Source organism: Heptranchias perlo, chromosome 14 (assembly GCF_035084215.1).
Source record: "Heptranchias perlo isolate sHepPer1 chromosome 14, sHepPer1.hap1, whole genome shotgun sequence".
Lineage (NCBI taxonomy): Eukaryota > Metazoa > Chordata > Chondrichthyes > Hexanchiformes > Hexanchidae > Heptranchias > Heptranchias perlo.
In genome coordinates this window covers 60,939,541-60,960,295 of record NC_090338.1, presented here as the reverse complement: position 1 = coordinate 60,960,295, position 20,755 = coordinate 60,939,541, and the positions used below count along the sequence as shown (strand labels likewise).

The window sequence follows — 20,755 nt, the reverse complement described above, 5'->3', positions numbered from 1 at the left end:
CTGGGGGGAGGGAAAGGGAAGGATAATTTTTGCAACAGGCAGCCTCCTTAACCACACTGAGCACAGCCATTACCATCACCAATGAGCGGCAGCAATGAAACTGCCACTTCTCATATTCCACCCGGTTCTCCGGTAAAGATGTATTAATGCACTCAATTCCAGACACTTTAACCAGGCGACCAAGAAACCACCGGGTCTCGTAACAACAGGGCAGTATATTCTCTCTCAGCGAGTCGAAAGAATCCTTCTCTTCCATTCCCCTCCATTTTTGTTGGAGCTGACCGGTTCAGTGGCAGGTTAAGTCAATCTATCCCCTCCATTTCAATCAACCTATCATTGCCACTGGCCTCTTCCTGTTCTTTTTTTAAAAAACAGCCACTGTATCAATAGTTCCAGCAAAAGAAACAACAGAGTACAGGTTATACTTGTCAAAAAAGAAACCCTCTGATATCAGTAGAGGTCAATAAAGAGCATAATCAGATAAAATCTTCCACAAGTTGAACAGGAAGTGATAAGAACAGAATATCAACGCTAAAGGCACCGCAGCGTTCCAGAGAAACCTCAAACGCAGCCATTTTCTGAAGATTATCAGGACCTTGACTAATAGAATGTGCTATTTTAAACCCTCTCTCCCAAGACCAGACTAAACCACATAAACAAAGGTACATGGAGACCCCTCGCAGCACCGCTGGCTTATCTCCAGGGCTTTTTTCAATCTAGAAAGGTTTTTTTTAGTAAATGAAACACATCTGCCATAAACTGGTTTTATACCAATTACAGGAGACTACACAGCGGAATCGCAAAACAACTATCAGCAGGCAATCGAGCAAGAGGTGAAAATGCACAGGACCCTAAATCAGTTGCATACTGTTTGCATTTTATAGAGATACTGCCACTAGATAGATGGACATGTATTGTTACCCACCTCTGTTCACGTGATCTGACATTATAATGGATCACATGATAGGAGGTGCAGAACCACTCAACCCCCCCACCAAATGATTATAAGACATTCACTGTGGTTCTGTACTAGGACAGGAGATTGTGACATGTTGCAACTACACAGCTTGCAGCGTTAGCAAAAGACCACCCATCACATGCAGAACCAATAGGCTGTTTTATGCATTACACAAGTTTGATTGGATTCGCTATGAAATGTCCTCCGAGATTGGGGTGTTCTTTGCAGCAATGAACTGTGCTCCAGGTGTTAATCGGCATGGATTCCTCCACTGCCACAGGCCAGGTTTTGCACAGCAGACAAATTCCACGGTCAGCTTTACTTTACTTCCTGGGTTAAATGCCACACTTGAGAGAATCTCTGCATAACAATAGTGCTATAGCTGATCTGGGAACGCTCGATAGAGCAGCGAAGAGGGAGTTTTACTCCACGTCAAACCTGTGACGTACCTGACCTGGGAGAGTTTGATGGGACAGTACAGAAAAGGCTATACTCTGCATCGAACCTGTGCTGTACCCGACCTAGGAGACATACACTGGGTGCTAAAGACACATAAGTGTTGTTTTTCCCAACACTGATGGCCTTCATCTTTTATCAGCTAAAATCCATCAAAAGAAAAGAAATTCTTTCTTTAAATAAACCCCCTTGGGCAAAAGCTTGAGCAGTTTAGGAGGTGATCCAAAAGTAGAGATTGAGTTACAGCCCATAACAGACGCCAACTCATTCAGAATAGGCATCGTAACAATGGATTATCTGGAAGCCTGCCCAATGACTATGTGCATGGAGGCCACTGTGGTGTTTGAAGTTACTGGTTCTATATTTACATCCCATAACAGGAAGGGTGGGCTATTACAGCAGTCATAACTAATGTACTTGATAGGACAAGGACAGGAACAGGAAAATAGCACTTCAGTGGGAAACTACAAATCACACCAATAGGCAAGTGTACTAGTTAAAATCAGCAACCCTTCATTTAAGCTCTAAATATACTAGGCAGCATACACCAGGTTTTATGGTATATGGAGTACAACTTAGTATGTCATTTTGTAATGTTACTCAGTTTAGCCTGTCCCGATGGCCCAGAGGTAAATTCTCCATCTCTATGCAAAGTGACTAGGAAGATCTTGGGGTTGAACCCTGTCTGTGCTGAGTTAGCTGATCTCTGCCAGTGCAGCACAATTGGCCCCAGCACCACAGGGCTAGGAAGAGGAGAAAAAAAATCCTTGTTTCCTGATCACTGTCCAATGATTACGTACAGAAACAAACCTCTGCTCTTGTCTCAGTTTTGGCATCAGCCTCCACAAGTGCCCATAATTACCTCCCTTGGATTGATATTTCGATGAAACACTGAGTAAACAGGTTCACTATCTCACTGTGTCCTTCCTAGCAAACAAATAAAGGAAACCACATCCCCTTTGGCTAACAAGAACCTCTAATTCCAACAGACATCGGGTCAATAATGATATAAACATGTTACTTTATGGAAACCATTTTACTAGTATTTACTTCACATAGCCAAGTAACAGGAGCCAATAAGATTGTAGGTATACTGGTAACCAAGAGACTAGTGCACACAGTTGATTGTCAGCAACATTCAGATTTTTCTTTGGCGGGGGGGGGGGGGGGGGGGGGAAGAGAGAGAGGTGTTGGAGGAGGAGACGGGGTTCCATTACTGGCAGCTGGATCCATCTCCAAGCCATTCCAGGTTCTATACCGGGTCTGTGCCGAGTTAGCGGATCTCAAGTCAGGGCAGCAGTTTGGGCTAGAGGAGGATGGGAAAGATGAAAGTCATTCAGGGATCCCACTCCTGATCACTGTGCAGTGACTCCTGCTGGAAAGTGCGCAAGTGCGGACATTGGCTGAGGCTTGGACTCAGATCCTCCTTTCCACCCCCACCACCACTACCACCCAATTTTTGAAACATACTAATATGTTGGCAGGCTGCGGCACCTGAATCCACAATTCACAAATTAAGGTGGATCTCTTATGGACCAGGCCCAGGTACAACCGAGCACCACAGGTGTCTTGAGACATCACAGCTCCTCCCTGGCGTCATTAGCTCTTCAGAAATATCCAGTTACATCAGTCACTCTCGTACAGATCCTTTTTTGTAAGCTGATTAACGTTCCAGTGGTTGATGTTGCAGCGATATGAACAGCAGCGGGTAGGGTTTCCATTAATATGGATACCTTTGGATTTCAGTTTCAAGATCAGACACAGCATGAAGCCGCTGTCATTGTACTACAAAGGACGTAACCAATGGGACAAATCATTGGCATTTTGAATAGCTTCGTAATAACGACACAGTTTCTGTGGGCAGGCTCAGTACCTACAGCTCCAGAGTAATGCATTTAAAAAACTTATATTATCTCCCGTCATGATAGTTGTCCTCATCCTTTGAAAGTAATCAGCCCCCTCAGACAAATAAAATAGTCAATATAGCACTAAGCCACATATGTCCCTGGTTTGATTCCTGGAGGACAATTAACTGATCTCAGTCAGTGCAACAATTAGTGGCCTTAGTGTCCCTGGGCTAAGGGGGAAGAGAGGGAGAGGGGAGAAATAACAGCCAGGGCTCCTGCTCCACCACCTGCTGAAAAGTGCACATAGATGGAGGTTGGATGAGAACAGAATCAAGCTTGGCTGTGACGCCCTCAGAACTGCAGTATAGACCTGCAATTCCCTACAGAACGAGCTGCCGATTTCAAAAGCACCACTGTGGGTTAAACTACCAATAGGAGGCCAGGTACTTCCTCACAGAAAAATAAAAAATAAAAATTATAGGACCAATGGTTCTATTAAATAATGCCTTTATATGGCCCTTTCACTTGCTGTGTGGAAGCTGAGATAGCCCTGCCTTCCAATAACATTCCCATGCCTCATTTTACTGAAGAGCAAAAAAGGTAACCGAATCCAAACTCAGTCAAAATCTCAGAGACAGGCAGGCTGTGAATGGAGGCTTAGAGGCAAACGTGCAAAGAGCTGCAGGTGAAAGGTAGGTGGGCTGCAAATGGCCCCCGAGCCATATTAGAGGTGCAAGAAATCGGCAAACTTACAAAATATCTTCTGGTAAACTGGAGAATACCTTTCACTTTAAACGTGCCCTGGGCCCAGAGGAGAATGTGAGCAGTTTTCTAACCAACAGTGATCAATCAACGGCGATTTTAAACTTTTCTCTGCCGTGAGCCAGATCTGTTAAGGAGGACGTGACCCAAAACAATACCCTATACACAAGAGAATGGAGGAAGATTATACAAATGCTAAGGGCATGATTACCTTAAAAGGGTAGGTTGGCAGGTGATATTCTGCCTGCGAGATGACAATAATACCCTTACTGTATGGGGAGGCTGAGAGGAGCAGATTGGTAGTTTTTGCTATCAAACCTCTCGGATGTCCGGCTCTGGACAACATGCCAACTTGTCAAATCCATTGCCATTGGAGCTGTAACAGTCTGGATTTCTCTCTCTCACACACACACACACACTATCAAGTATTTAGAAAATGCAGAGTGAACTACCACCAAAACATTTTTAAACTATCATTGTTCAAGGCCATCATCCAAGGACAACATCAGACCAATGCAGCTGTTCTAGCTTAGAACAAGGCATTGGGTCAGATGCACCAAGAAAAGGAAAGATCAGACAGAACCAAGGATAACAATCATCATCTTAGACCGCTAACCTTTAGACGCAAGGATGGGCAGACGCAGTAGTGTCATGCTGCATTGTTTGTGGGGAGAGACAAAGGAATTGAATTCTCTCGGTTTCTCCTACCCATCCTGTTGGTGGAGCACGGCCTCTGCTTGGAACTGCCTCTGACACAGAAACCCAACTGTGGAGGATTGCAGGTTGAATGTATATCCTGCCAACCTCCAGCACAGCACAATGGAACTCCACATGTGCCCATTGTACAGTATACAAACACGGCATTGTCAACACAGCTCATCTGCCACTGAAACCCTCATCCATACCTTTGTCACCTCCAGATACGACGATTCCAATCTTCTCCTGACTGGCCTCCCTTTCTCCACCCTCCGTAAACTTCAGCTCATCCAAACCTCTGCTGCCCATATCATCCCACACCAATTCCTACTCACCCATCACCCCTGTCCTTACTGGCCTACATTGGCTCCTGCTTCTCCAAAGCTTCAAATTTAAAATTCTCATCTTCGTGTTTAAATCTCTTCACGCCCTTGCCCCTCCCTATCTGTAACCACCCCCACCCCCCAAACTCTCCATTCCTCTCAGACACTGGCCTTTTGTGCATTGCCCCCTCCCTTAGCCCTATCATTGGTGGGCTGTCTCGGCCCCACACTCTGGAATTCCCTTCCTAAAGCCCTCCGTATCTCCATCTTCCTCTCCTCCTTTAAACCCACCTCTGACCAAACAAATATCTCCTTCTTTGTCAGCCTCCTTTTTTTCTGATTACGGTCCTGTGAAACACCTTCGGACACTTCTCTACATTAAAGGCACTATATAAATGCAAGTTGTTGTTGGGTTGATTACAAATGATTGTAGCATTTGACACTACAGCCAGTTCAGACCTCACCATAATCTATTACTCTACAGGTCTGACCCAGGCTCTTCTGTAAGTGCATGACATGATAACTGTTATTTCAACAAGATTAATATTTGTACAGAAGAAAACAGCTGTGTCAGAAGGAATTTCTGCGTACCAACAATATATTCAAAACGTATAGCCAAACAGCTGGGATCATTATATTCTGTGTAGCTGCTGGAGTTTGAGAAGTTACCACATATACATTTGTGGTGGTGTTTTTTGTGGAAAAACATAAAAGCCATTGGATAGAAAACAGCTACTGAGCATGCTCTGAACAGGAGACATCATGACACAAAATGGCCTGGATTGATAACTTAATCTTCACAAACCATGTTGATTTAATAGGTCCTACTTATATTTAGCAACCACCACATTGTCACAAAAAGGCAGCTTTCTTTATACTTCAATGCGAGCTGAATTTTCTCAGCATGTCCAGACAAGTATAATTCATTCTGCAGTGTGAGATGCTGTTTATCTAAGGGAATTCTTGCTCGGATTCCCCTGAATTCACTTTCCCACGATGTTTCACCACTGCTGCTAGGCAGCAGTTTGATTTCTGTATCACAGAAAAACAGGCATAATAGTGACAACCGCTTAGTAAGGATCTTTCTTCCCCCCCTCCACCCCCCCCTCCCTCCACCCAAATCCATTAGCTTGCACATTAATTATAAAACCATCCTCATTTGTTGGGCTTAAATACCATCAACTTTGTATTTGGACCGTGACCATAGAATCACAGAATGGTTACAGCACAGGAGACGACCATTCGGCCCTTCGAGCCCGTGCCAGCTCTTTGTAAGAGCAATCCAATTAGTCCCATTCCTCCGCTCTTTCCCCTGCTAATTTTTTCCCCTCAAGTATTTATCCAATTCCCTTTTGAAAGCCACGATTGAATCTGCTTCCACCACCCTTTCAGGCAGCGCATTCCAGATCATAACTACTCACTGTATAAAAAAGTTTTTCCTCATGTTGCCTTTGGTACTTTTGGCAATCACCTTAAATCGGTGTCCTCTGGTTCTCGACCCTTCACAGTTTCTCTTTATTTACTTTACCTAAATCTTTCATGATTTTGAACACTTCTATCTAATCTCCTTTCAATCTTCTCTGCTTTAAGGAGAACAATCCCAGCTTCTCCAGTCTATCCACATAACTGAAGTCCCTCATCCTTGGAACCAATCTAGTAAATCTTTTCTGCACCCGCTCTAAGGCTTTCACATCCTTCCTGAAGTGCGGTGCCCAGAATTGGACACAATACTCCAGTTGTGGTCGAAACAGTGTTTTATAAAGGTTCAACATAATTTCCTTGCTTTTGTACTCTATGCCTCTATTTATAAAGTCCAGGATCGCATATACTTTTTTAACCACTTTCTCAACCTGTCCTGCCACCTTCAATGATTTGTGCACATATACCCCCAGGTGTCTCTGTTCCTGCACCATCTTTAGAATTGTACCATTTAGTTTATATTGCCTCTCCTCATTCTTCCTGCCAAAATGTATTACTTCGCACTTCTCTGCGTTAAATTTTATCTGCCATGTGTCCACCCATTCCACTAGCCTGTCTATGTCCTCTTGAAGTTTACTGCGATCCTCCTCACTGTTTACTATACTTCCAGGTTTTGTGTCATCTGCAAATTTCGAAATTGTGCCCTGTACAAGTCATTAATATAAATCAAAAAAAAGTGGTCCTAGTACCGACCCCTGGGAGCACCACTGTAAACTTTCCTCCAGTCTGAAAATCAACCGTTCACCACCACTCTCGTTTCCTGTCACTTAGCCAATTTTGTATCAATGCTGCCACTGCCCCTTTTATTCCATGGGCTTCAATTTTGCTGACAAGCCTATTACGTAGCACTTTATCAAACGCTTTTTGAAAGTCCATATACACATCAACCGCGTTGCCCTAATCATAAAACTCAATCAAGTTAATTAAACACGATTTGACAATGAGAAACAAGCACTGCAAGTTAAAGATTTTTTTTATTTGCACATCCAATACACTACACAGTACTGGGAAACTTAGTTCACTACATAGTACTGGGAAACTTAGCACACCCAGTGCACCATACAAGGCAGCTTGTACACCTCCTGCATTACCTGGTAGGTGCAAAGAAATTTGATCAAAAAGAGGAAAAATGTGTACAGAGAGGCAGGAAATCCAACTCCAGAGCAAAGCCTCATGTAAGTAAATGGGTCCCTTACGCAGCTTAGGTTTACACAACAGGTCAGAGACTAGGACTGATGGGTTATGTAATTTAACAGGAAACACTGCACCATCAATGCAGCCTCAGCAAAATATTTACATACAAACATTGACAGTTCAACTTCAGGAGAACCCCTCTCTCACGCCTTCTATATTTAACTGTTATCCACGTCTTCACATCTCTATTTCAATAACGCACAAGAAACAAGCATGGGATCACACTGCGACTTGGTTTAATATATATATAGGATTTGTGCATTTTCTCTCTCGGTTTGGTTGTCTCAATTCTCAGTCAGAAGGTTGTGGGTTCAAGCTCCACTCTGAGACTTGAACGCATCAACTAGGCTGACATCTCAATGAGGGAGTACTGCATTGTTGGAGGTGCTATCCTTAGGAAGAGATGTTGAACTAAGGTCCCAGCTGTCAGTTCTAGTCGTTCGGCAGCATGTTAATTGATCCTGTGGCACTACTGGAGGTGCAGGGAGATCTCCTGGTGTCCTCAACCAATACCAAAATCATACACTAACAGGTCAAACTTCTAATTGCTGCTTGTAGGATCGAGTAAATAAAATGAGTGCAGTGTTTGGCTTAGCTGCACAACAATCAACACACTTCATGATAAGTCAAATGCTTGGCGAGGTTTCTGACGTGATAAATATAAGTTTTTCATTTTTCTTTCCTTCTCAATACTTTGACACAACAATAATAAAATCTGAACCACTGTGTAACGGATAGGTCATGGCCATCAGGATCTATGGCAAATGACTCCAACTATGTGCTGACCATAAATCATCCATTAGTTACTAGTTCAGTCTCTCGTGCAGGTGATTACTGCACCTTACTGTGAACAATGACAGATCGTCCATGCAATTCTGATGAAACATTTTAAGAAAGTCCAGCTTTTTTTGGCCCCATGTCCGACCCTTTCCTGTTAGTTGGCTTGATAATTGATCTAGGCCTATAATGTTCACGTTTTTCCTTTTTACCGAGGTTGGCATGAGAAACAAACAATGTTTTTTTAAACCATTGAAAGGACTGGGCTTTAAAGCTCTGTTTCACCCAGTTTCCTCCCCATTCAAAATGTAATGTTCTCTCTGAAGCAGCATTCAAATCGACCCTGACTGTTATGGTAGAAGTTTCCTCCGTAATATCAATAAGGAATAGGACAAAAAAAGACACACAACAGTCTGATACAGCACATAGATTCTGAAGTCTGAGTTTGGCCTGTCTGTACGAAAGAGATTATAAACTTACAGGGAAAAGATTGCAAAACCCAGCTGGGCAAGTATGTGACGATGAAGATTGACTAGGCTTGTTTAGGAAGATACCTTGATGTAGAGGAAGAGGAGAAAGAAACAAGAAAGTAAGCAAGAGGGTCCTAATATACTGTTTTGTGGTGTACATCTACCCAAGTTGCAATGAAACAGCACTCAAAACACTCAGCTGCAGCAACCGAACTACAGCAACATCATCAACAGTAGACGTCTCACTGGTCACAAGCTTGATGCTTGCGGCTAAGTTGAGCAAAGGCTGTGTTGGCCACAAGCTCAGAGATCAGCCTCTTGAGTTCAGAGGTTCAACCACCACATATATTTCTCTCGATCCCCAAATCCAGTTCATACTAACCACATGCACAAATCATCAAAAGAAGCAGACAGCAGACAGTCACAACCACAAACAGACAATAAGTTCAACAGCTGTTGGAGGGGATGGGTCTTCCTCTCCCAGCAAGGGGCTGATTTAACACAGGTGTGACCATGTTTGTGCATTACCTAGACCTTTAAAAGCCAACTAGAAGAGTCTTTGGACGAGAATTAGAGTAAATATTCAAACTGGTTAAACCCGCTAAACGGCTGCAACCAGTTGGAGAAATGAGCCGATATCAGTTACGATGGATTTCTGCCGAAAACTCCTCTTTCAATTTTCCAGTTGGTTTTGTGCAGGTGCCAGAACTGCCCATCACTTTGCTTTTTTTAATATATTAAATTAAGCCCCAATGATGTCATTACATGCCCAAACAATTTCCCATAGTTTCTGTAGGTAAAGAGCTCAAATCATAAAAATTGGTGTCCAGGGTTGCTAGGAACTGTGCTGTTTATGGAAGTGGATTCAAGGAGCCTCATGGTAAGATCTGTAATCTGTTCCTCTTTGTTGTCGTACCTGTCCTCCGCCCCCGCCGCCATTTCCGCTTAGTTAAATGGGGGGGGCGGGGAGGAGTTGCCAGGTGTTCAGCCATTGCCACTTTTCGCTATGTCACCATATTGGGGCAGTGGGCTTTCCAATGGGAAAGCCCGTATACTTTGTTTTATGGAAGGAGGGTGGGAGGGGAAAGCGGAGGAGGAGGGATGCCAGGCTGCACCAGTAAACGGTGGTCGTGCAAGAGCTGATAACACACTGTCTGAATAATGTTCAATTAGAAAATCTACCCCACACACCCTCAGTTTGAACTGTAAAAGTCAGCCTTTTATATTAAGGATTTATTGTCCAGCCTCGACATCTAGTCTACATCCATCAAAAAGTCCTTCGTTTATTTGTATCTGTTGAACTTCTGCGCTCGTCGCAGTGAGAAATGTCAGTGCTGCTCAGCAGCAAATGCACCCTGGTATAGTACAGTAGAGGCTGCCATCACACTGTCCTTTCAAATACTCCAAGGGCAGGCGCAGTGCTAGTTAGATGCAGAGTAAATGCTCCTTTATTGTGCCCTGACAATGTCCCTTAACCACTACCTCAAAAGAGCACCCCCCTGCTGCTCTAGGGAGACATCAGTACTGCATCTGCCATCCAAATGCATCAAATTATGGGTAGTTTGTGCTGTGAACCCACACCCAGTAGGAACTGCATTAAGACTGCCCAAACATTTCAGAATGAGAAATTCTGGAACTCCCTACTTAACAGCCACACAGACTGCAATGGTTTAAGGCGGCAGCCCACCACCACCTTCTCAAGGGAAACAAAGGTTGGGCAATACACGCCGGCCTTGCCAGCGACGTCCACATCCCAAAAATTAAAAAAAATATAGAAAGAGAAATGAGAGAGAAAGAGAGAGATGGGGGAAGAGTGGGGGGGGGGGAAGAGAGAGAGAGAGAGAGAATGGGAAGAGAGAAAGTGATAGGGTGGAGAGGGTGGGGGGGGGGGGGGAGTAAGTGCAGGACAAGAGATCAAGACAGAAAGGTAATGAAAGAAAGGCCTTAAAAGATGAGCAGGATGATATTTTCTTGCACCCCTCTTCCTCTTCCCATCCAAAAAAAATTCAAGTCTGGGCACAGGAACAGCTGAACCCTTATTCAAATAATACAGTTCTTGTTAAACTAGTTGTGTCTTTTAAGGATTACCATAAAGTGCAGATTAAAAAAGTGCCAATTAGCAGATCTTTGTCCTACAGCCTATTCATTCAGTAATTCAACTTGCACTGAAACAAGAGAAAAACACCGAACAAAACCTCGCCTCTGAAAATGTGCAGCTGTCTCCAGGTGAAGCCTGGCAGCTAGGCGATGGCCTTTAATGTGGCAAGCGTTAATAACCATATAATTGGGAAGCGTTTTATGCCTGGATTGGGATTTTGCATTTAAATGCTGTGCTTGAAGCAGAAAAATTAAATAGGAGTTAACAGGAAGCTGTTTAGCACATTGGAATTCCAGGCTCAGATCTGGATAGCCAACTCTGGCTGCTTTTAAAAATCGGCCCCTGATTTTTCTACCCGGCAACCCCCCCCCAAATCACCTCTACACTCCCACTCCCACCTCAACCCAGTAATATATTTCACTGTAAGAGACAATGTGAAAGTGGTGTACCTGCATCTACAAAACATCAAAAAAATAAATCACAAGCAGGTTTCAGCTCGACACATGCTGGAGTCAGATTAAGCAGTCGAGGGCAAACTAAAGTAAGAAGTATTAAAACATTTTAAACTCCTACTGACTGCAATTGTCCCTTGGCTTCCTCTGTAGAGCTTTCAGGACTGCAAACTTTTCAGGAAGAAAGATTTGAAATAAAACTGAAAGGATTCCCTACACACACACACACACAAGGAGGACTGTTTTGACAATGATATTACTGTAAAGCTAGAGAGGAACGTCTCTTGGCTTTAGTAAGCAATTTTTCCATCTCATCGGCCCTTCCTGCCAATTTAAAAAAATATATAGGAACGTATTTTTGAAAGCTGGCATGCTAGTCTGGAGCTTGTGTGAAACTAGGGCACATTAAAAGCACCTTCGGAATAGGCTTGTTTGTAGTGGATAGAAATCCAAACCACATCCTACTGACACAGCTTGAAAGAAACAGTGACTTATTTAGGCCCAGCAGGAGTGTGGTCAGTCTGGTTTGAACCTCCTGACCCACGATTGAGCCAATGACCCAAACACAGTTAAGTCAGGAAACTGGAGATCAGATTCTAATCTCTCAAATCCAAGTCTAAAAAACTGAGTATTTTGAAGGTAGAATCACTTAAGTAAATCTTTCGAAAGAAAAAAAAAGGGGATTGGTTGGCCAGTTGGAATTGAACCACAACCCAACAGTGTCCCAGATTCTAACATCAGATCTGGGAGCAGTATCACAGGGACTCACAGAAGACACATGACAGAGGCAGGTCAGAAGTTCACTCCATGAGGCTTGGTCTGCCAATTGGATAAACGGTTACCAATGGATCCCCAAAAGGACTTGATGCCAAAGTGTAAATGCAAATAGTTTAGAATAGGAACAACATGAGGTGGAATTACTGACGATTAAGGTGATGCAGCAGAGACTTTACAAAACAAACAAAAGTGTCATTGGTTCAGTCATCACATGCTGCGACTGCAATGACTGTTTTAGTCTGCGAGTTGAGGACATTTTGTAGTTACAAGCCATTTGGTAGGATTGTGAATCACCCGTGATGTTCCTGACCTCAAAACTCCAGACTTGGTAACGGAGCGGGGGGCTTCTAGCAGTTACCTGATGAACCAGCAGTGGTGCTGCACAACCCTCCTAAGTACATTGAAAGACTTGTAACAGTATAGGCTAGGGCAACATTTGGCACTTGATGCAGGATATTCTCCTGGGTAGAAAGAAAATCAGCCATTAAAACAATATGCATCTTCTACTATGTCCACATTGGGAACATAAGTAGTTCCATGAAAAGTAGTTTCATGACAGACTGAGCCTCGCAGTCCATGGTACAGTAATGGTACAGCATATTCTCTAGTCTCCAAGTACTCAGCTGCCAACTCTTAAAAGTTAACTATTAACAGTAACAGAACAGACCAACAATGAACACAAGACGACAAACTAGGGTTGAAATTACTTAGTGAATAAAACCACATGATGCAGAACAGTCACAGGCCCAGTTCCTGTGCTAACTTAGTACAGATCTCAGCCAGGGTGGAAGTGGGAAGTACAACTGGTTTTAGCTCCCCTGGACTAGAGTAGATAAAAGGGCAGGGTTCCCATTCCGGATTGCTGTGCAAGAGCCTCTACTGAAAATGCACACATAGCAAATCAGAATTCCATCGGACCCTCCTCCCCATCATATTCAAAAATATTCCTGACAATCACCGTCTGCCTCACATGTAAAGAAAGGCCACTTGATACAAGGTGCCTCGAGCTGCCCAGCCACTAAGCTCTGGAATTCCCTCCTTAAACCTCTCCGTCTCTCTCTCCTCCTTTAACACGTTCCTTAAAACCTAACTCTTTGGCCAAACTTTTGGTCACTGTCCTAATATCTCCTATGTGGTTTGGTTATTAAATTTTGTCTGATAATCCTGTGAAGTGCCTTGGGATTTTTCACTACATTAAAGGCGCTATATAAATGCAAGTTGCTGTTGTAAAACGTGACTACTAGTACCTATGGTTGTACTCCAGCATAAGGCACTGCCTTCACAATAGGAGAAGCTGTGGGATATAGGATACGGAAACAGTTTCAAAAGGGTTCAGAATCAGGCCTCCAATCCTCCGTCTACGTGAGGAAGCATAGAAGTATCTGACCTCTACTCAACACCTCATCACAACAGCATGGCTGAGATAGAGAACTGTGGAGGGAATTGTGGCTATCAGTCTATTGCTGCATCATCCAGCTGATCTCAGCAAGAGAGTTCAGCAACTGGCAAAATGGAATAAACCCACTGGGCTAAGTAGAAGATTTTTTTTTTGGAAAAGCAAGACTTGGCATTTTCCTGCAACACCAAAGGAGGCAAAATGACCATTAAAAAAAAGTGGATTACAATGTCTTATTGAAATGAGCAGAGAAATAGGATTTGGCAACTTGTGCTCTCCATGAAGACGCTTGGCAACCCTCTTATTTAGGGTGTAGAAGAAGGGGTGGGAGTTGCTAGCCATGTTGAAATGCATCATTTTACTGCCCGCAAATGATACGAGAAAAATGGCACAGCACTCTTCATCCTCACAAGAGGTTTGGCAAGGAGTTTTTCAAGATAATTGTCTTTTGAAATGACCAGGTAACTTCAGAAAGGATTACAGAAGAGCTTCCACATGGCATTAAAAAGGGAGAATGAAGCTTTGGTATGTCTTATGCGTTACATGTCTCAGGTTGGCAGGTAACCTGAACAGGATAGATATGTGGTTTTTTTTAAAAACTAAAATTTTGCTAAACAGCGTCAGCTGCTGTTTGCTTGATGCAAACTGGACATTCTAAGGCGTTCCCCCATTCTAATGTGGTTTGGAAATTTACCCAAAATATATTTTAACATTTTTGTAGTAACTCCAGCCTTATTGTTTGATTTCTAGATAATATGGAAGTTTGATGTACACTAGTGCATGTTAGTTTGAGCAGTAATACTGATGAACCCATTTAAAATCATGAAGGGTTTAGATAAAGTAAATAAAGAGAAACTGTTCCCATTGGTGGAAGGGTTGAGACCCAGAGGACACAGATTTAAGGTGACTGGCATAAGAACCAAAGGCAACAGGGGCTGAGTGGCCGGGTCCTGATCCTACTTCTTGTGTTCTTTAGATTTGAGGTTAGGATCAGATCAGCCATGATCTTACTGAATGGCGGAGCAGGCTCGAGGAGCCGATTGGCCTACTCCTGCTCCTATTTCTTATGTTCTTAACATGAGGAAAAACCTTTTTATGCAGCGAGTAGTTATGATCTGGAATGCGCTGCCTGAAAGGATGGTGGAAGCAGATTCAATCATAACTTTCAAAAAGGAATTGGATAAATACTTGAAGGGGAAAAAATTTGCAGGGCTACGGGGGAATGGGACTAACCTACAAAGAGCCAGCATGGGCTCGATGGGCCGAATGGCCGCCTTCTGTGCTGTAAGCATTCTATGATTCTGCAAGGCATTTGCAATTAGTACAACTTGACTTGACTTACATAATCTAGGCTGACACTTCAGGGCAGCATTCCCTCAAGTACTGCATCTGTCGAAAGTGCCGTCTTTCAGTTGAGACGTTAAATCGAGGTCACATCTGCCCTCTCAGGTTGGACGTAATAGATGCCATGGCACTATTAGAAGAGCAGGGGAGTTCTTCTGGTGTCCTGACCAATATTTATCACTCAACCAACACCTAAAATAGGTGATTTTGTCATTTATTTCATTTCTGTTTGTGGGACCTTGCTGTGTGCAAAATTGGCTGCTGTGTTTCCTACATTACAACAGTGTCTACATTTCATAATAAAGTACTTAATTAAATGCAAGTCTTTCTTTTTTCTTTTAACTGCTTTCCAATTTTAGTCTGTCACCTTCTCAACAGTAGTGGGGAACGATTCAAAGTATTGCTCATTCCTGCCATTTTGTCCAGAGGATAGAAAGTGCAAGGTTAATGTCTATGCTAAGAAGGGTACATCGCTGAACCCCAGCAGATTTACAGGAAGTGTCCCAACAAAGCAATGTGCAGTTCCAATTAAAAAACGAGAGACTGAGAGCACAGGTTAAAGAGATTAAAAGAAAATAACTGAGAGAAAGTGAGGGAAAGAGTGAAGGAGAAAAAAAAATAGGCAAAAAAGTGAGCAAGATATTGCTTTCTTGCCTCAACCCCCCCCACCCCCTCCCCCCTGTAATGCACAAACGCAGAAAGAAAGCAGCATGTTAAATGGTTTGGCAGCGTAGCCAACTGGTGTAGGGCCCTAGTGTTTTGGTACTCCTGTCGAATAATTGCCAGACATAGTTCGCATTCAATCAGGGAGACCCAGCTACATCAACATGGCTGTTAGCCTAAATACAACGTAAAAAAAATTTGCACTTCAAACCATCAAACCAGCAGCGTCTGAGCTTTGATGAGCTCTTTGAACCCTTTGAATGCGGTTTGACAGCGGGCTGGGATTGGGTCATTGCTCCCATGGATCTCATGAGGAGAAGGCTGCTCTTTGCAACTCAGAAGGTCAAGGGTTTCACACACATACTGAGCGCTCAGAGGTGTAGCAAAGCTCTTCTCTAGTGCATTTAACTGCAAATTCTCTGGCTAACAAACTCTCAGATGGACCGGAGTGGGGGGGGGGGGGTAAAGAGAGACCCTTTATGAAACCTTCACTATCTAGTAAAATCTTGCATATCTGCATTAGGATTCTTTCAGACAGACTTTTACACAAGTTCATTACCACAGTGAGGACTGATGCTGAATTACAGCATGCAAAATCGATTTAACACCAATCTCCCCCATTCTCATTCCAGTTATGAGTCCATAGAATTGCAGCAGTGCACACCAACAGCATTCACTGTTCAGCCTGCTAACGGAGGCTAAGGAAATTCAGTCCATAACCTATTAGTACATGGTCTTTATCTGAAACTCAAATGATACAAACATTTCAAAGGCACAGTTTATTTCAAAGGAGTACAGCCCTACCTCCTGCTCCCAAAGAAAAATTGGAAAAAGGATAGACAAATGTATTCAAAAAAGGAATGAAAGTGCATGTTCGGGTGATGGAGGGGGAAACATGCAGTTGAGCAACTGGCACTGAGAAAGGGCCTAGATGTTGCTGCTTTTTTGTTTGCAGTAAATCGTGGTACAAGGGATACAATCTGCTCCAAGTCAGCTCACCTTGTTGGAGCAATTCACCTATAAAGTAGATTCACTTCAGGTACCATTCATTTAGACCCAACTGCCATGTAAGAGTTAGAGAATGTTCAAGTAAGATACATACAGAAGTTTACACTCATACAGAGAATGTCACAGGACACAGATTAATTGGTATTCATTTTGGAAATGATTTTCAATCCCAATTTTGAACAGCATGGCAAGTTATACATCATACTTTTCATCAAATCTGTACTAACAGCAACACAATGGGCTAATCGGCTCCTCCTGCGCTGAGATTTCTAGGATTGTATGACTATGTACGTCTGGATGTGCAAACATTTTGTACACTGACAGATCTTGCTAAGCTCGAGAGAAGGTCCTGCATGGGGGATTCCAAGACTGTAGTACACTCAAAACAAGCTTCAATCCAATAACAAACCCCAACTCACATGGAAATGTGAGGGAAAACTGGAGTAAAACATAGTCACAATTTCACTACACCAAGCATCCAGAGGAAAGCTTCCCCCAGAAACCGAGTATAGGCATTTTGAAAGAATCCAGAGCCAAACCTTCCAGTCTGAGGAAAACTTAGGAGCTCATCACAAACCTTTAATTTATTCTTTGATATCAAAATTTACAACATTATGCTCAAATTTACACCATTATGTATGTTACAAAATTTGGGTGATTGTTCAGAAAGGAAGGCCTTGGCCGTCAAAATGAGGGGGAAGGTCTGCAGATCCAAAGTAAGCTGGCATCATAGTAAGGAGAGCATCACCCAACACAACCAGGCATCCCCTCAACTTTAATTAGAGCAGCAGGTAGGCTGCTGACAATCTCTCCACAGCAGTGCACCGCTGCTCCTGGTCAACTGTAAATGAGATCATAGGGAATGCCAGGAATATCCATCCCCCTTTAGTTTCAAGCTATGCAAGGGAGAAAGAGAGAATTTGCATTTATATAGCACCTTTCACAACTTCAGGATGTCCCAAAGCGCTTTACAGCCAATGAAGTGTTTTTTGAAGTGTAGTCACTGTTGTAATGTAGGAAACGCAGCTGCCAATTTGCACACAGCAAGGTCCCGCAGACAGCAATGTGATAATGACCAGATAATCTATTTTAGTGACATTGGTTGAGGGGTAAATATTGGCCAGGACATTTTCAGTCGATATTCTTATGTATGAAGCCCAGGGGGAAAGTAAAACTGAATTTTAAAAAAAATGTGCATAACTTCAGGCCTAATTGCTACAGTATAAAAAGCATCTGAATAGGATCCCAGAACCTGTTCACAAGGACGACTCTTCCGTTGTGTAGAAATACCACTTGGCTCCGTGGTTCTGTGGCAAGTTTTCAAACTCTAATTACACACGGTGCAGAAACAGACTCGCTAAATTCATAAGGCTTTTCAACTTGAGCATTACAAGCAGATGTCTCCAAGAGACTCCAGATACTCGAAGCTTTACAAAAGCAATGTTCTTAGTGAGAGGGACCGATAATTAGCCTGCTGTTTCTCCAGAGAAAGCGGCATCAAAAAAATCTGTAATTAGTGTCCTATATTACAAAGGGGCTGTTCAATGCTGAAATGATAACTATGGAAAGAAAGACTCTTGGTAGTGGGGAGGGGGAGGGAGAGAAGAGACAGACACATGCAGAATATTTCAATGAAACTTTATATACAGACTGAATACAACAGCAGTGCTTGTCAAAGGCCTTTGTGTTAAGCAATTCAAATTAGCTGAGCTGATCAAAGGTTAAAATCTCAAAAGCAGATAAATTTTAACACCGTTTTGGGTTTTGAAAGTGAGCATGTGGAAGACTTTCCAACAACATTAGTAAAAGGGTTCTGAATGAAAGGAATTTAGGAGACGACAAATCAGCTTTCGTGAAAATTTTAAAATATGGTTTGAGGCAGTGTGCAGACATATTGCTTAACAGAGGAGGACATCATGGAAGACCCCCTCCCTAAACGATGCCCAAGGGAGAGCTTTTGATCTTAGCTATGTTGTCGGTGCAAAGTGGTGTATGGAGGTCAAGTGCCTTCCCAAGAACATGCACACAGCTCTTAGTGCCTGCCTAGGCTTCTACCTGCTGGAGTGAAGGAGTTGGGGATTTAAAGACAATATGCTGCAAAGGCAGCACCAATGCAGTGCACCACACCAATGGAGAGAAATGGTTTGATTCCCTATGCTGGGCGATGTACCATAGTTAGACAATCTGCTATAGGACTTGGAGTATATGGAACTTCAAAATGGTGGCCAAAGAATGGCTCAAAATCACTCATCCCAAAATTATCTAATGTTTTGTTCCTCGGTCATACTAAAAATCAACAGAAAACCTGTGGTAGGTAGTGCCAATAAACAAGCATGTCACTGGCACACCAGCGTTCACAGCGACAGCCACTTGCATAACCTGCTGCTTGTATCCAAATTTCCACAAACAGGAATCATTTACTTTCTGCAAACTTGTGGGCTGTGATGGCATTTTGCAATTAGTCCTTCGTTGTGGTCCCAATACATTGCTGACAGACCAAAACAGCTGTGCTGTCTAAATATCCCTGAAGTATGAGGGCAGTAGGTTTTTTGCTAGCTGCATGGTTTTTGAAGCACTTTGAGCCCATGGCAGCACCCCAGCTGCACCAAAAGCCTATGTAACTAGTCTAGTGTGCGGAGTGCACGCTGCAAATTGAGCGCGGATAAACTGAAAGAGCTGCCAAAAACCGTACACAGCTGTCTTGAAACAAGACGTCAGGAAACCTGCTTCCATCAGTGCAGCCAGGTCAACACAAAACCAGGATCAGCAAAATAACTTTCAAAAAAAAGTTGCTCGCTCATCAGGCCTTTCTGTCTTTGTGCTAGAACAGGAACTACGGTAAAGGTTTCTATTCAAGTAAATACACTGTGGTTCTTCAACTGCTGGATCCTCAAATGAAAAAGACAATGCTTAGATTGGCTTGTGGGGCAGAATATACTTACATTACATGGTACAACACGGGTTTTCTACTATGGGTAGCTCAGCTGGACGTTCCTATATTTGAATGCCAGTAGGGTGCACTCAATCGGTCATCCTGCCGAGGTCGGTGAAATGAGTACCATATATCTTAGATTGGACGGAAGGAAAAAGGCCAAGAGGGAGGAAAAGAACGATGCTTCTGGACCGCCTGAAGAATGGGAGACCACGTGGAGAACTGAAGAGAGAAGCACAAGACAGAGTGGTTTGCAGAAAACAGAATGGAGTCAGAACCTGCTTTAGGCAGACAACTGATGATGATATCTTAGATAAAAACAAAAAAGCTGGAAATACACAGCAGGTCAGTCAGCATCTGTAAAGTGAAAAAACATGTTCTGACAGATGTGTACTCATCAAGGTTAGATACTCAAAACTTCACAACTGTTCTTTGCTCTTTACTGATGCTGACTGACCTGCTGTGCACTTCCAGAATTTTCTGTTTTTATTTCAGATTTCCAACATTTCCAGCTCTTCCTGTTTATTTTACCATTTATCATAGATACTGTGACCGTGAGACATGCCCTGGTGTTTCTTCACATCCTGTCCTCAAACACTCAAGGCTGTTTGGGTGCCGCACTGATCCCCATTTCAATTGTCTAAAAGAGAGCAGTTTCATTAGTTAACTTTTCTCTCCCCACTACTCCTCAACCTAGTCATTAGGACCCTGATCGCTGGCTGGAGGGCTGTTAAAAAAAAATCATACTGGATGTCACCAGACCATGTTGTTAGCTGATCTCAGCCAGGGTGCAATAACTGAGGTTCTAAAATTAGCAATAGTGCCCAGGCTGGGGGGAATAGCCACGGTTACCACTTCTGATTTCTGCCGTGTGACCCCTGCTGGAAAGTACTATGTGGACATCAAGTGAGGATGTTGCTCATGATGGAACATCCCACTAACATTCACTGGCCAGGTTCACACAGAATGGCTACTTGGAGTAAGATATCGAGGATTATCTGTGCCTGTGGAACTGTACCGCAGCCACAGTCAGTGCCTACAGGAGATAAGGAGGAGAAAAATTGGGAAAGGGTTTCCAAAAAGGGAAGAGGCTACCTACAAATCTCAGGCAAATTTCGCCGAG

The 20,755-nt window shown here is 43.2% G+C and overlaps 1 protein-coding gene across 6 annotated transcripts in view; it reads right to left on the bottom strand.

The window, feature by feature from the left end:
* The window catches only part of fam53c (family with sequence similarity 53 member C), a 79,619-nt gene that overhangs the window by 23,353 nt on the left and 35,511 nt on the right, over nt 1–20,755 (bottom strand). Inside the window, exon 5 of one of the 6 annotated variants that reach the window (XR_010965698.1) lies at nt 19,643–19,854. The exons of the other annotated variants lie outside the window; for them this stretch is intronic. The gene's annotated coding sequence lies outside the window, so the exon portion shown is untranslated. The remainder of the gene's footprint in view (nt 1–19,642; nt 19,855–20,755) is intronic. 6 annotated transcript variants of the gene reach the window in all.